This window comes from Macrotis lagotis, chromosome 2 (assembly GCF_037893015.1).
Source record: "Macrotis lagotis isolate mMagLag1 chromosome 2, bilby.v1.9.chrom.fasta, whole genome shotgun sequence".
Classification (NCBI taxonomy): Eukaryota; Metazoa; Chordata; class Mammalia; order Peramelemorphia; family Peramelidae; genus Macrotis; species Macrotis lagotis.
In genome coordinates, this window is record NC_133659.1 from 15456757 (window position 1) to 15470337 (window position 13581).

A 13581-nucleotide genomic window follows, 5' to 3' on the forward strand; every position below is an offset into this window, starting at 1 on the left:
CTTTGGCCTTGAGGTCAGCTCAATTTCCCCTCCACTGAGTGGCCATTACAGGGCCTGCTCTATGATAAATGCTTTCCAAGGAGGTGCATTGCCGGCAGCCAGCGCTAGGGATGGCAGCCACCCTGGACCAGCCTCACACGCTCAGCTCCTGTTGCCTAGCAACATGCGGGCAGCCCGCAAAATGAATAGACCCACCAACCAAAATGAAAAGGAGATAAACACAAGACCTGGGGAGGGCTGGGGGGGCATTGAGGTTAATATTCTGGCATCCAATGGTTGTATGGTCGAGAATTGAATTTTAACCTCTTAACAAAAGGAGACGAGAAACCTTTCGGGGGGATGAAAGCGGGGTTTGTGATGACTTAAAATGGGAGGGGGGAGAATTGAACTGGAATCTGCTTTTTAACAAATTTGACAAGCGGATGTGAAGGGCATCCCCCTCCGCCAGCTTTTTAATACTATTCCAGGAGAAAGGAGAGCAGGTTGGAAGGCAGGAGTTGTTGGTTTTATTGTTGGTGTAGATTTGACTCCTTGGGTCTCAATTTCCCTGTGGTAAGAAATAAGAAGAATGACAATAAGGATGATATAGTATGTACACCCATGTATCTACAATGCCTGGGTGTGCATATGTGTATAAACATGCGTGTTCATATATGTGTGTGTATATGGCAGCTAGTGGTGCATTGGATAGAATACTGCCTTAGAGTCAGGGGGATAAGAGTTCGAATCTGAACTCAGACATTTGACTCTAGCTGTGTGACCTTGGGCAAGTCATTTAACCCTGATTGCCTCACATCCAAGGCCATCTCCAGTCATCCTGATTCATATCTGGCCTCTGGATTGGTATGGCTTTGGAGAAGAAATTGAATTGAACTGGAATCTGCTTTATAACAAATTTGACAAGCGGATGTGAAGGGCATCCCCCTCCACCAGCTTTTTAATACTATTCCAGGAGAAAGGAGAGCAGGTTGGAAGGCAGGAGTTGTTGGTTTTGTTGTTGTGATTGTCATGGCATGATGTCATGATCTTCTGTGAAGGTCAAAGATTTTATATAAATAATATATATATATGTATATATACATATATGTATATATGTATATATACATATACATATGGTTGGTTCTTGTCTTTTGTAATCGAAGAAGACCAAAATGACATCAATATGTTGGAGACAAATGACAGTGTGTCCGATGGTGACTGATCAGATCAATACAAGCTCAGAATGCTCTACCACAGGTTGGGCACAAATTGTCCATGTAAACACCTGGGGTGGGTACTCTAAATGTTTCCTTTGAGCTGCTTCAATTCTACCCTTCTCATAGAGTACAGCCCCCTCACTGATGAGGACATGCCATGCTGGGTGGTCCTGTGCCAGGGTCTCCCATGCTGGACAATCAATTCCAAAGTTCTTCAATGAGACCTTCAGGGTGTTTCTGTATTGTGAGCCCTTGCCCTCTGTGAGTTCCCCATAAAATAGTCTTGTGGGCAAGCATACATCTGGCATTCTAACATCATGTCCAACCCATCGAAGTTGCCCTCTTCGTAGTAATGTTGGAATGCTGGGCAGTTTAGCTCTAGAAAGGACCTCAGTGTCCGGTAGCTTCTCCTGCTAGGTGAGCTTTATCATCTTCCTAAGTTAATTTAAATGGAAGCAATACAGTTTCCTGACATGGTGCTAGTAGACTGTCCAGGTTTCACAGGCATATAGCCATGAGGTCAGCACAAGGCTCTTTGGACCTTCAGTTTGGTGTCAGTCTAATACCTCTTCTCTCTCACATTTTCAATTGGAGTCTCCCAGATACTGAGCTAGCTCTGGCAATGCCAGTGTCAACCTCATTGTCAATGTGGACCTCCTTGGAAAGGACACTGCCAAGGGAAGTGAACTTGTCCACACTATTCAAAACTTCTCCATTTGCTGTATCTCTGGTTCCACATATGGATGGTGTGGTGGAGGCTGATGGAGCACCTTTGCTTTCTTGGTGTTCATTGATGAACAAAATGAGCACAAGAAGCAGAGAATCGATCCATTCTTTGTTGTACCTCAGCTTCAGAGGCTGCATTGAGAGCAGAGTCATCTGCAAACAGAAGGCCATGCACCAACCCTCCCTCCACTTTGGTCTTGGCTAGTAGCCCTTTCAAGGTAAACAATTTGCCATCAGCGATCCTGAGACCATGTTCATCCTCAGTGAAGGCACATGGATGAAAACATGCTAACAAGTATGGGAGCAAGGACACAGTCTTGTTTTACTCCACTGGTGACTGGGAAATCTCGGGAGTATTGTCCACTATCCAGAACCTGTGCATGTGTGCTGTCATGGAACTGACATACAATACTGATGAACTTCTGCAGGCAATGAAATTTTGACATAATTTCCCATAAATCCCCATGACTGATGGTATATACACATATACATATAAATATATGTATAAACATACATGTAAATATAAAAACTAGGCCTGCTATTAGAGTCGACTCCTTTTATCAATATAGTTTAGCCTCTATGGTCATAGATTTAGAGATGAAAGGACCTGGAGAAGCCATAGAGTCTAATCTCATCATAAGGAAACTGAGGCCAGGAAAGTTCATACAGATAGTACATAGTAGGAGTAGAATTCAAACCTAGGCCCTATATAAGCTCCAGGTTTGGTGCCTTTATAATTACATCATGAGAAGACAGTTAATATATTTTTAAGGTGCTAAGTACAAGAGATACAAAGGTAAGTAAAAGACAATCCCTTATTTCAGCGACCTCACAGTTTAATTGAGGAGACCATATGCCTAAAAATTGGGCAATGTCACTAAAGTAGAAAATGGCAGAAATAGAATTGGAACCTAGGTTCCTGACTCAATCCATCATTCTTTCTACTTCACCGTGACAGAAAGAAATGTATTCAAGAGATGTTGTAAAGATAAAAACTACAACCCTCTTGGAGCGTCTTCTCTAATTATATAGCTAGTAGTGCATGTTTATGTATTCCTTTAAAATTTATAAAGGACTATAAATATGTCTTCACAATGACTCTTTAAGCCAGGTGTTATTATCACTCCCAATGTATGGATGAGAAAGAAATAATTATTTGAAGGCTGTTGAAGAGTATAATAAAATGTGCAATACACGAAGTAGTGGGAAACCAAGAAAATGGAGCAAAATATATGTCTGATTGTCTATCTATCCATCCATCCCTCCTTATCTCTCTCTTTATCTATCTCTCTCTATCTCTCAATATATATATATATATATATTAACTAAAGGTATTTAAGAGAAAGGATGTTTATGAATATGCATTAGTTTTTATTCTAGCTGGGGAGCTCCCAGTATGGAAAGCTCCTTCACTGATGCACATTCAGGAGGTTCTGTAACTAGTGATGTCACATACACTGAATGAGTAATTTGCTCAGGGTCACACTGACGGCAGCATCATATGTAAAGCTTGAACCCAGACCCTTCCTGCACTATGTCATGTTGACATGGCTAATATTAGTCAATCAATCAATCAATCGAAGATTAATAAGGATTTATCAACTACTAATGGGAGCTGCACTAACAGTGAGAATATAAAGAATGATGAAAGCCCATAAACAGTCTCTTCCCTTTGGGAGCTTCTGTCCTAATGGAGCAGACGGGATCAGCACCAAAGGCCACAAGCTGTTTACACAAGAGAAGGAACGTGACCCTTGAAAGGTAAGACTCAAGTGTGTGTACTGGGCAGGAGCTGGGGGTGGGGAGAGAACAGAGAAGCCCTCTTGGAGCAGGTGCATCTGAAGGAAGCCAGAAGTGGAAGTGAGAGAACTGGATGACTGGAGAGATGGGCACTCATCTAAGGCATGTCATCAAGCTAGTGTGGTTAAAGTCTGGCAAACAGTTTGGAGATGTCGGTTGTGTGAGAGTGTGAAACCATGGTTGATGCTAACCTACTGATCTGGGTGGAGCATTCAGCAGTAATTGGAAAGCACATTAGAGGAGGGGAAAACAAGGAGTTCTATTTGGGGCACATTGAATTAGAGATGTCAATGGAATACACAGTTCAAAGCACCCAGTAGGTGGCTGGGAATGAGAAATTGGAGTGCAAAAGAAAGACTAGGACATGGATATATAAATCTAGGAGTTATTGGCATCCAGGTGATCACTGAACCTCTGGGACCGGATGAGGTCACCAAGTGAGAGCCTATAGAGGAAGAAGAGAAGTGTGGAACCTGGTGGGACACCCACAGTTAGAAAGAAGGAGAAAGTGATCAGAGAGGAGACTGTGCTGAGAAAAAGAATAGGGTCATGAAAAGCCAGAGGAGAGAGTTTGCAGGAGGAGGTGATCACACTGTCAAATGTTGCAGAGATGTTAAGAAGGATGAGACTTGAGAAAAGGCCATTAGATTTGGCAGTTAAGAGATTACTGGTAACTTTGGCAAGAGCAATTTTAGTTGAGTGATGAGTTTGGAAGCTTGATTGCATAGGGTTTAGGAGTGAAAAGTGAAAGAGTGGAGATACTGAGTATAGATGATTTTTTCAAGGAGTCTTGTGGAAGAAGGAAAGAGATAAAGTTTGATGACTAATGGGGATGGATGCATCAAGTGAGGAGACAATCTTTTAGAGATGCGGATGGGATTAGATGCTCAGATAGAGGAGTTTGCCTGGGTTCTAAAAAGGACGGCCTCTCCACTAGAAGCCTGAATTGTTCAGGATAGTCAAAAGGAACAAGATAGTGGGAGATGTCAGAGTAAAATGAGACGAGGAGACCTGGAGAAGAGGAAGGTTATAGCAAAAGCTCTCAATTGTTTCCTTCCAGCCTGAGCTGAGGTACTCAGTTGAGAGGATCAGAGACCACATGAGGCAGAGGTGTGAGTAGAAGAGAGAAGGTTTAGAACATCTACTGAAATAAATGGGATAGAGAATCAAAGAGAGGGTCGGCTGGGTGGTGCAATGAATAGAGCACTGGTCCTGAAGTTAGGAGGACCCGAATTCAAATCTAACCTGACATATAATACTTACTTAGCTGTCCGACCTTGGGCAAGTCACCTAACCTGATTGCAAAAATTTGAGAGAGAGAATCAGTGAGAAATGAGGTTTCTTTTTTTCTTGTGTGAGGGACCAGGTGAGACTATATGAAATAAACTTGTAGTGGATCCAGTCATGATTTCCTCCAACCTGGTTCACAGTACATGAGTAGGGGTGGACAGTAGGAATAACGTAGAGCTGTTGTCTGACTAATTGCGATAGGACAATAGGGACAAGAAATTCAAGAGCTGAACAAGTTCATCAAGGGCTTCAGGTAAGGAAGGGAGGAAGCAATAGTCAGTGCTTGAATGATGGCTGGGAAAGAGAGATCTGAGGTCTCACTGGAGAAGCAAAGTGGGGCAAGGAGGCACAAAGACATAGGGCAGAAAGGAATGACAAAAGGTTATCATCAGACTAGAAAAATTAGTATTCACACACATGGAAGTGTTCACAAACTCTTATGGGTAAGGCAAGGGCAGGATACGAACCTAGACCCCACTTCTGTATTGCGTAAATAGAATGTAGAAGTTGAAAGGAGAAATGAGGATGTTGGGAAACAGAGTTCAGAGGTTTTAGGGAACATCAATATGTGTGTTTTCAGTTCTTGTAGTCTTAGATCAGGGGTTAGACTGAGGAAGGCAGTAAGCCAGGTATTCAACTCATTGATGAAAGTAGAGGTATCAAAGGTGGTATCAGGGGCCATCAGAGGAGTAATGAGGGATTACAAAGGGCGACAACTGCAGATGGCTGTGGAAAGTCAGCCACGCAAGGGCAATGGTGACTTCATTGGGTGTGAACCTTGAAAAGAAAAGAGTTGATTATGGAATCTAGAACAGTATCAAAACTCTTAGTCCATCAGGAAGCTACAAGCAAGGGAAACTTTGGGAAGCCTCCATAAAGGGAATACAGGACATTTCAGGCCAGAAGGATGGAAATACCCCCTTGACAATCGTGTTCTCTACAAGTGTGCCTCAGTATACTATTGTACACTAAGTTTGAGCCAGCTTTCCGTTATGACCTAGTGCACAGAAGAAGAATGTTTTTGAACCTTTTGTTCTGGCTACACCAGTTAGCATGCCTTGCCTCAGTTTCCTACACTGTAAAATGAGGATAACAATAGGACCTGTCTCATAGAGTTGAATTAGGAAACTAGTAATCACCCATTCTCTGGGAAGCCAATTTGCCAGTGCAAGTGAAAGGTGGGAAGTGGCCCCAGGTAAGATGATGCTAAATTTAGAAAATGTCAATCTGAAATGAGATGGTGGAGAGAGAATCTGAAGGAGGCAATGGGGAGTGAGGAGTATTTTGATTCCATCACCACAAAAAGTGAATTGTGGAAGTATGAGAGAAAGTATTACCAGTGTTGAAAAGGGTTGTCATCAATAGAGACTCGGGTCTCTGCAAATGCCAGAAGATGGAAGGAGTGAGACAGAAAGAGACTGAAGGTAAGAGGAAGTCTGTTAACAATGGGATAGGCATTCTGGAGGACCCATTCATTGTAAGAAGAGAACAGATTCAGAGTGAGATATGGGGATGTGGGAATAAAGGACTGAGAGCTAGATCTGGAGAAAGGATTTGTTTAACAAAGCCAGTGGGCATCCCTGGGAGAGGAAGAGTCAGAGACAATGGGAATGTGCTGTCTGTAGAGGAAAGATGAGTTGTAATGATTTGGAGAGGCAATGCAGCATGGTGGCTTGACTGGGACCTTGGACTGAGGAAAATCCAGGTTTGAATTCCAATTCAAGGACTTACTAACTGTAGAAGCATGGGTAAGTCCTTTAAGTTCTCTTAGCCTCAGTTGTCTTTCTTGTAAAATGAGGACATTAGATTTGCCCACCTCTTCATGTTCCTTCCAACTCTAAAGCTATGATGTTAACATTTATAAAATATTTTCCTTGGGGTAAAGTTAGAAGGAAATAATGCCTGTTTTAAATGTAAGGAAACTAAAACTCAGAGAGAGTGACTTATCTAAGGTCACACAATTGTTCTGTCAGAACTGGAGTATGACTTCAGATCTCTGTCATTTCGTGAAATAAATTAGCTTACTTAGAAAACAAATAGAGTCTGGATGGTAATCTGACAAGAATACTGCAAAAATGGAATAGGTGAAGAGAGATTCAGCACCTACTGTATACCTAGACTCTGCTCTAGATACCATATAAATATTATCAAATTGATTCTCACAATAACCATGGGAAGGCTGATGCTGCTATTATCTCCAATTTACAGTTGAGGAAACTGAGGCAAAGAGGTTAAATGACTTGCCCAGGATCACTCAGCTAGTACATGTCTGAGGTTGGATTAGAACTCTATGCCCAGTATTCTACGTACTTTGGCACCTCCTAGTTATCTCAGGTAGGAGATTGAGCATCTTTTCAGTGGTCACATAGCCTCACAGTGAATGCCACAAGCAGGATTTGAATCAAACTCTTCTTCTTCATGTTGCTTCTCAAACAATTGAAGAGAACCATAGATCCAGAGTTTGAAGGGACCCAAGACATTGCCTAGAAATTCCCCTTGTTTTCCAGCTAAGGAAACCGAGGCTCAGAAAACTTAACATAGTGTCTGTCAGGGACTTCATAAATGTTTATTGAACTGAACTGAAGGGACATCACTTGCCCAAGGCCACACAAGTAGTAAATATCCTGAATCACGGGTCTCCTTGCTGTTCCTTATTCAAGATGACTGCTGAGAATCCTCAGCTTCCTCGCTTCCCTCGTGCTTTCCCTCTGATGATTATCCCCACATTATTTATTTTGTTTTTATATAGCTGTTTGCTTACTGTCTCTTTGATTAAACTATGAATTCCTTGAAAGCAGGGATTATCTTCTTCCTTTCATTGAACCTCCAGGACTTGGCACAGGCCCTAGGACACAGTAGGTGCTCAATAGATACTAACTGGGTGACAGTAAGGATGTGAACCCAGGTCCAAACCTAACATTCATGAAATATGAATTCTAGTTCATCAGAGATGGCTAGACAGAGAAAAGAATGGGCTTCCGAGGGAGGAACTCATAAGTTGTTATGGGCATATTAAACAGAGGAATTAATTTTAAATGTATGTTTGGGAACATATGTTTAATGGGTTTTGTAGAAGTCGAAAATTAAGTGTATAATCAATTATATTTTTCCAAAGAATGTTAACTCTCCTGTTTTATGGAGATGCACTTGTCAAAGATAAAGAACAGGGTTGAAAGTGAAAATAACCTGGGTTCAAGTCTTAGCTGCCCATGAAAGACTTCTGTGTGACCATGGGCAAGTGATTTAATCTCTCAGTGGCCCAGACAACTAGCTAAGGCTAGAGATTTCAAACTGATCAAACAATAGTCATTTATTAAGCACCCTTTGTATATCACACTTGTTAGGCACAAAGGGATCAAAAGACAGAAATGGAAAAGGCCCTATCCTCAAGGAGCTTCCAATCTAACTGGGAGATATGATGCACACACACACACACACACACACACACACACACACACACACACACATTAAAAAAACAGATACAAGGTGCCTTGAGATTGAGGAGGGGAGGTTAGGAAGTTGGTTTTATGGTGAAGATGACTCTTGAATTGAATCTTAAAGGAAATTGAGAATTCTGAGAGTGGAGCGAGGAGGGAATGCATCTGCCACCTGGGAGATTAGCGAATGCCTGCAAGAAACACTTGAACTAAAAAGCTAAGACCTGGATCGTCAGCATCAAGAGTAGAATTAAGCCCCTGTGAGCTGATTACTCACCACCAGTTATTCATCTGCATTGGTGAATGGAGTTTGCACACTGGAAGTTTCTTACACAGAAGCAATCAGAGATCCACCTTGTCCGCCTCACATCCTCCCCAAAAATCTATAAACGTAATAACATTATTCTTATCTTAACTTCTTAGCTACCGATGCTTGCCTGCCTAATAACAAATGAGAGGGCTTTAGATGGCTTTTATCTGTAATCTAAAAACCATCTGCCTCATGGATTGGTGAATACGGTTTAACCAGGCTGAACTGCCTTTGGAGAGGTGAGAATGATAGATAACCCTGACTGTACAAACTGGACATCATTTAGTCATCTGTCCATAGAGTTCAGTAGCAATGGGACAAAGTATGGAGAGCATTATTCAGTCTTAAAAGGCTTATGCAAAGGGAAGGTATTTTAGAGCTGAAGGAACCTTAGAGAGACTTTAGAACAACCTCTTAGGTTACAGATGAAGAAACCAAGGCCCAGAGAGTAAGATCTGTCCAACATCAAAGAAATCCTGTGTATTTGACCACATCTTCTCCCTCCAGGAGTTTAGTCTTGCTCAGGGAGCTGTCCATTCCTGGAGGAGAAGGGAGCTGAACTCTTAAGTCAATGCAAAGGAATGGAAGAGATCTGGGGCCCAAGTCTGCAGGCAGCCTCTTTATCACTCTGATTGCTCCACTTCCTCCTGCTCTAGTCCAAAAACCAACCCACCCAGAGCTGCAGCTATCCTTTATCCTGAAACCCTCTCTCCTTGATGCTCCTGTCTCCCCAGGGTCCCAGTCCTGGGTGTTTCACCATACAGTACTTGTCCCCTCTCTTGCGATTGATCTCAAATCAGTCAAAATTAGGAATTGCTGTGTTCCACATTATAGGACCATATGACTCCTACTACATTGTAGTCCTAATTTCCACTAAGGGCCAAGAGAGGAGGTACTATGCACATCCATCTGTACTTTAACTGTAGTAATCATGCATTTGGAGCCTGGATCTATAATTTCTTCAAAATAGAGTGTTTTTAATGAGAAAAAATTTCTCTGCCAATGCAGATAGCAACTATACTCAAAATTATTATCTTAAAGTCTTTCTGGGCCACTGAGAAATTAAATGACTTGTCCATAGGTCACAAAGCTAGAGGGTCGGACTGGTTCTTCCCTATTTCATAGATGCCTATGACATATAACAGAGTATGGGGAAATACAAACTATTATACAAGATGCTAGTGAAGAAAAATTCCTCAGTTAAACAATACACATTTATTAAATACCCATTCCTGGCATGGAAATGTAAATACAAAATAAGAAACAATTTGTACTCTCAAGTGAATAAAATTCTAATGGTGGGGAGGACCAACGGAAGATCATGGGATTGTCAGTTTAGACCTAGGAAGGACCTCAGAGTCAACTTTACTAATATTCTGATTTGCAGATGAGGAAACTGAGGCATATAAAGGTGAAATAATAATAATTATAGTGATGGAAAGTTTAGAGATTTACAAAGAGGTTTATATTAATTTCTTATTTGATCCTTACAACAATCCTATGAAGTAGGTGCTATAATTTAACTCACTTTATAAATGATAAAACTGAAATTATCAGAGATGATGGAGGTGATAATGTGCTGATGATTACAAGTTATTACTACTAATAATAATGAGTAGTAGTTGTAGAGAGAACAGCTAGGTGGTACAGTGGATAGAGCACTGGCCTTGGAGTCAGGAGGACAGGAGTTGGAATTCAGACTCAGACACTTGTCACTGTGTGACCTTGGGCAAGTCATTTAATCCTGACTGCCCAACATCCAGGGCCATCTCCAGTCATCCTGATTCATATTTAACTACTGGACCCAGTCTATACAGGAGGAGAAAATGAGGCTGGTGACTTATCACACTCCCCCCCCACTCCAATCCAATACATGTGCTTGTCATGACATCATCTCCCTGATTCATGGTCGTCTTTGAAAATGAAAGACACATAGTAGTAGTAGTAGCAGTAGTAGTAGCTAGCATTGAGATGGTGTTTTAAGATTTGTAAAATGCTTTACAAATATCTTATTTTCATTATATTTCTGGAAGGCAGGCTCTGTTATTATTATCATCCTTATTTTACAGAGGAGGAAATTGAAGCAGACAGAGGTTAAGTGACTATTCAAGGCATACAGCTAGTACGTGTTTAAGGCTAAATTTGAACTCAGGTCATCCTGACACTAGACCCAATGCTCTGGACAAGCCACTTAATTTTTTCTAGTCAGATGAGATAACATGCTAATCATAATAGCTCTCCTTTGTATTTGAAGAGTACCATATTACCCAAGTTAATGCCCCTTATGTTTAATATAGTGAAGGAAATGCTGTGCAAAGACAACTTTTTCACTTGCCTTTTCCAGAACAATTTCATCCCATGTCTTAATCTGACAGAAAACAGAACTTTTGGTGATCATCTGGATGCTGTGGAAGTCATTACCCTTTGCATATAATTTCTTCTCCTGTACCAATGAGGTAACTTGGTGTTCCAGAAACACCAGGCAAAGTGCCACTATGTGATATCTGGTGACAAAATAGGGACACATATTATATCCAAGCCTGTCTCTCAATAGTAGATTGTCAGGAGGAATTTTCCTCACGTATCAACCAGACACCACCCACTGACAAAATAGCACATCCAAACCTGTCTCTTGGCGGACTAATCATTAATATGGACTCTCCTCTCCGACCTCCAACTGTACTCTCGGAATCCAAAGATGATGGCTTCCCAAGAAGCCTATGCTATCAATAGTTACTATTATTACCTAAAGTCCACTCATAAGAAGTGGAGCTGGGATTTGAATCCAGTATTCTGGTCTCAAATCTAGTCCTCCCTTCGCTCTACCATGATGTTTTATACACATATAAAAGTATATACAAAATAAATATGTAAATATTAGCTAAAATATACAGGAGGGAAGACATTAGAAGCTAGCATATCAGGAAAAGCCTCAACCTCCTTTCTAGGAGTTTCCATCTTACACTTCCCTTTGGGGAACAGTGAAGCTGAGGTTCCCATTCTGTGCTTGTAGTCTTGATTCCATTCCTCACCCCCAAGAAGTCCCAAACTGAATGGTGTAGCTCCCTGAGAAGAGCAAAGTGATGATCAAAGAATGGAAATATTCATCCTGTGAGAGGAACTTGGAGGTACCTTGGGGAAGGCACCATTTTCCGTATTGGTCACTCTCTTTCCAAAGCCAACTTTCCTGACTAACTCTTGTTAAGGCTCTCTCCAATCCAAGTATCCTCTCCTCCAGTTTCCATGCTTCTGGAAACTCTCATAAACTCCTCTTTTATGACATCAGCCTCTCTTCTACACTTGAATTCCTCAGTTGCCAGGAAAACCCCTGTAAAGTGACTGCGCTATTTTTGTTTCATTGCTGGTAGATTTAGCATCACTATGGCTTGCCCGTAAACTTTACTAGGGTTCAATCTTTAAACCAATCACACTGTGAATAGAGCAAAACTATATCATAGTTTTCTCCTGAATTATGTGGCACGGAAGCTAGGTTTTATCTTTTTTTTTTAATTGAGGATGCAACCAGCAAAGGTTGGATGTCGGGTGTATTATAATAAGGCTTCTTTTCGGGTATCACTGAGGTCCCATTCAACTGGCATCTCTCTATAATTCCAGAATTTGGGAATTTTTCTCTCTCCAAGTCAGAAAGTCATCTAAAGTGTCCAAGACACAAATAGTCAACCTAATGGAGGATTCTCATTTCTTTAGCATTTTAAAACTTCACCAAGCATTCTCTTTATGGCAACAAGGTAAAATAAGGAAGATCAAGTGTCATCTTCCCAGTTTGCAGAATGGGAAACCACAATTCAGAGAGGGGAAGAAACTGAGCAAGGATCATGCAATTCCTAGGAGGATCAAGTGGAATTTAAAATCAGAATTCCCAGATTTCAATCCAGCCCTGGCTTCATAGCAAAAGGCTGAGATATATATTTTTGAGATAGCCATTGAGCAAAATCTATTGGGTTGTGGGTGTAAAGACAAATAATGGAATCAAAGACTTTCAGTGATTTAGAAAATTTCAGAGGCCATCCAAAAGGAGTCCTTCTCTGTCATCTGGTCTCTGCTTGAAGATATCTGATGATACCACAAACCACAGCACCTAGGGCAGCCCATTTCACTTCTGGATGGCTCCAACTGCTAGAAAGTTTCTTCTGACATCAAGTTGAAATTGGTCTCCCCACAGCTTCTATCCACTGTTTCTCACTCTGTCCTCCGGGGCCAAGAAAACAAATCTAATCTCTCTTCTATGTTTCAGTCCTTCAAATCTTCCAAGAGAGGTTTGACAAATAACAAGTGTGAGATGGGACAGAACAAAACGGCCCACAAAATATTGTCACTGTGCATGTCTGATGTCGCATGGCTAAGGAAGACAATGCATGCTAACATGCGGGGGTCATCTCTCCTTGACACTTTCACCAGTGACTTGGAAAAAAGATAAAGATGCCATACTTATCACATTTGGAGATGGAATTATGTTGGGAGAACTTACAATTGGATGACAGAGCAGGAGCCAGAAAGGTTTTGTCAGACTAGACTATTGGACCAAATCTAATAAGGTGAAATTTAATGGAAGCCAATATAAGGTCTTGCTTGGATTTCAGAAATCAACTTCCCAAGTATATTACAGGGTAAGTTTTCATAATTCCTGTGAAAAAAGAGCCAGGGCCTTTAATGGACCAAAGATCCATATGAATTAATGCCATCATATAGTAATTAACAAAGCCAATGCTATTAATCAAGAGAGGCTTAGTGTCTCAGGATAGGAAGTTGAGGGTTTGTGTGTTCTGCCCTAGTCAATCAATTATTCAATCAACACACATTT

At 41.2% G+C, this 13581-nt stretch overlaps 1 long non-coding RNA gene across 1 annotated transcript; it reads right to left on the reverse strand.

Annotated features, from left to right (window-relative positions):
- Positions 1-268: 268 nt before the first annotated feature.
- LOC141510930 (uncharacterized) lies at positions 269-11986 on the reverse strand. Its single transcript, XR_012475195.1, has 3 exons — positions 11792-11986; positions 11095-11263; positions 269-547 (listed from the first exon to the last, which is right to left on the reverse strand). It is a non-coding gene; the product is annotated as an uncharacterized LOC141510930 (long non-coding RNA).
- Between the last annotated feature and the right edge of the window lie 1595 nt (positions 11987-13581).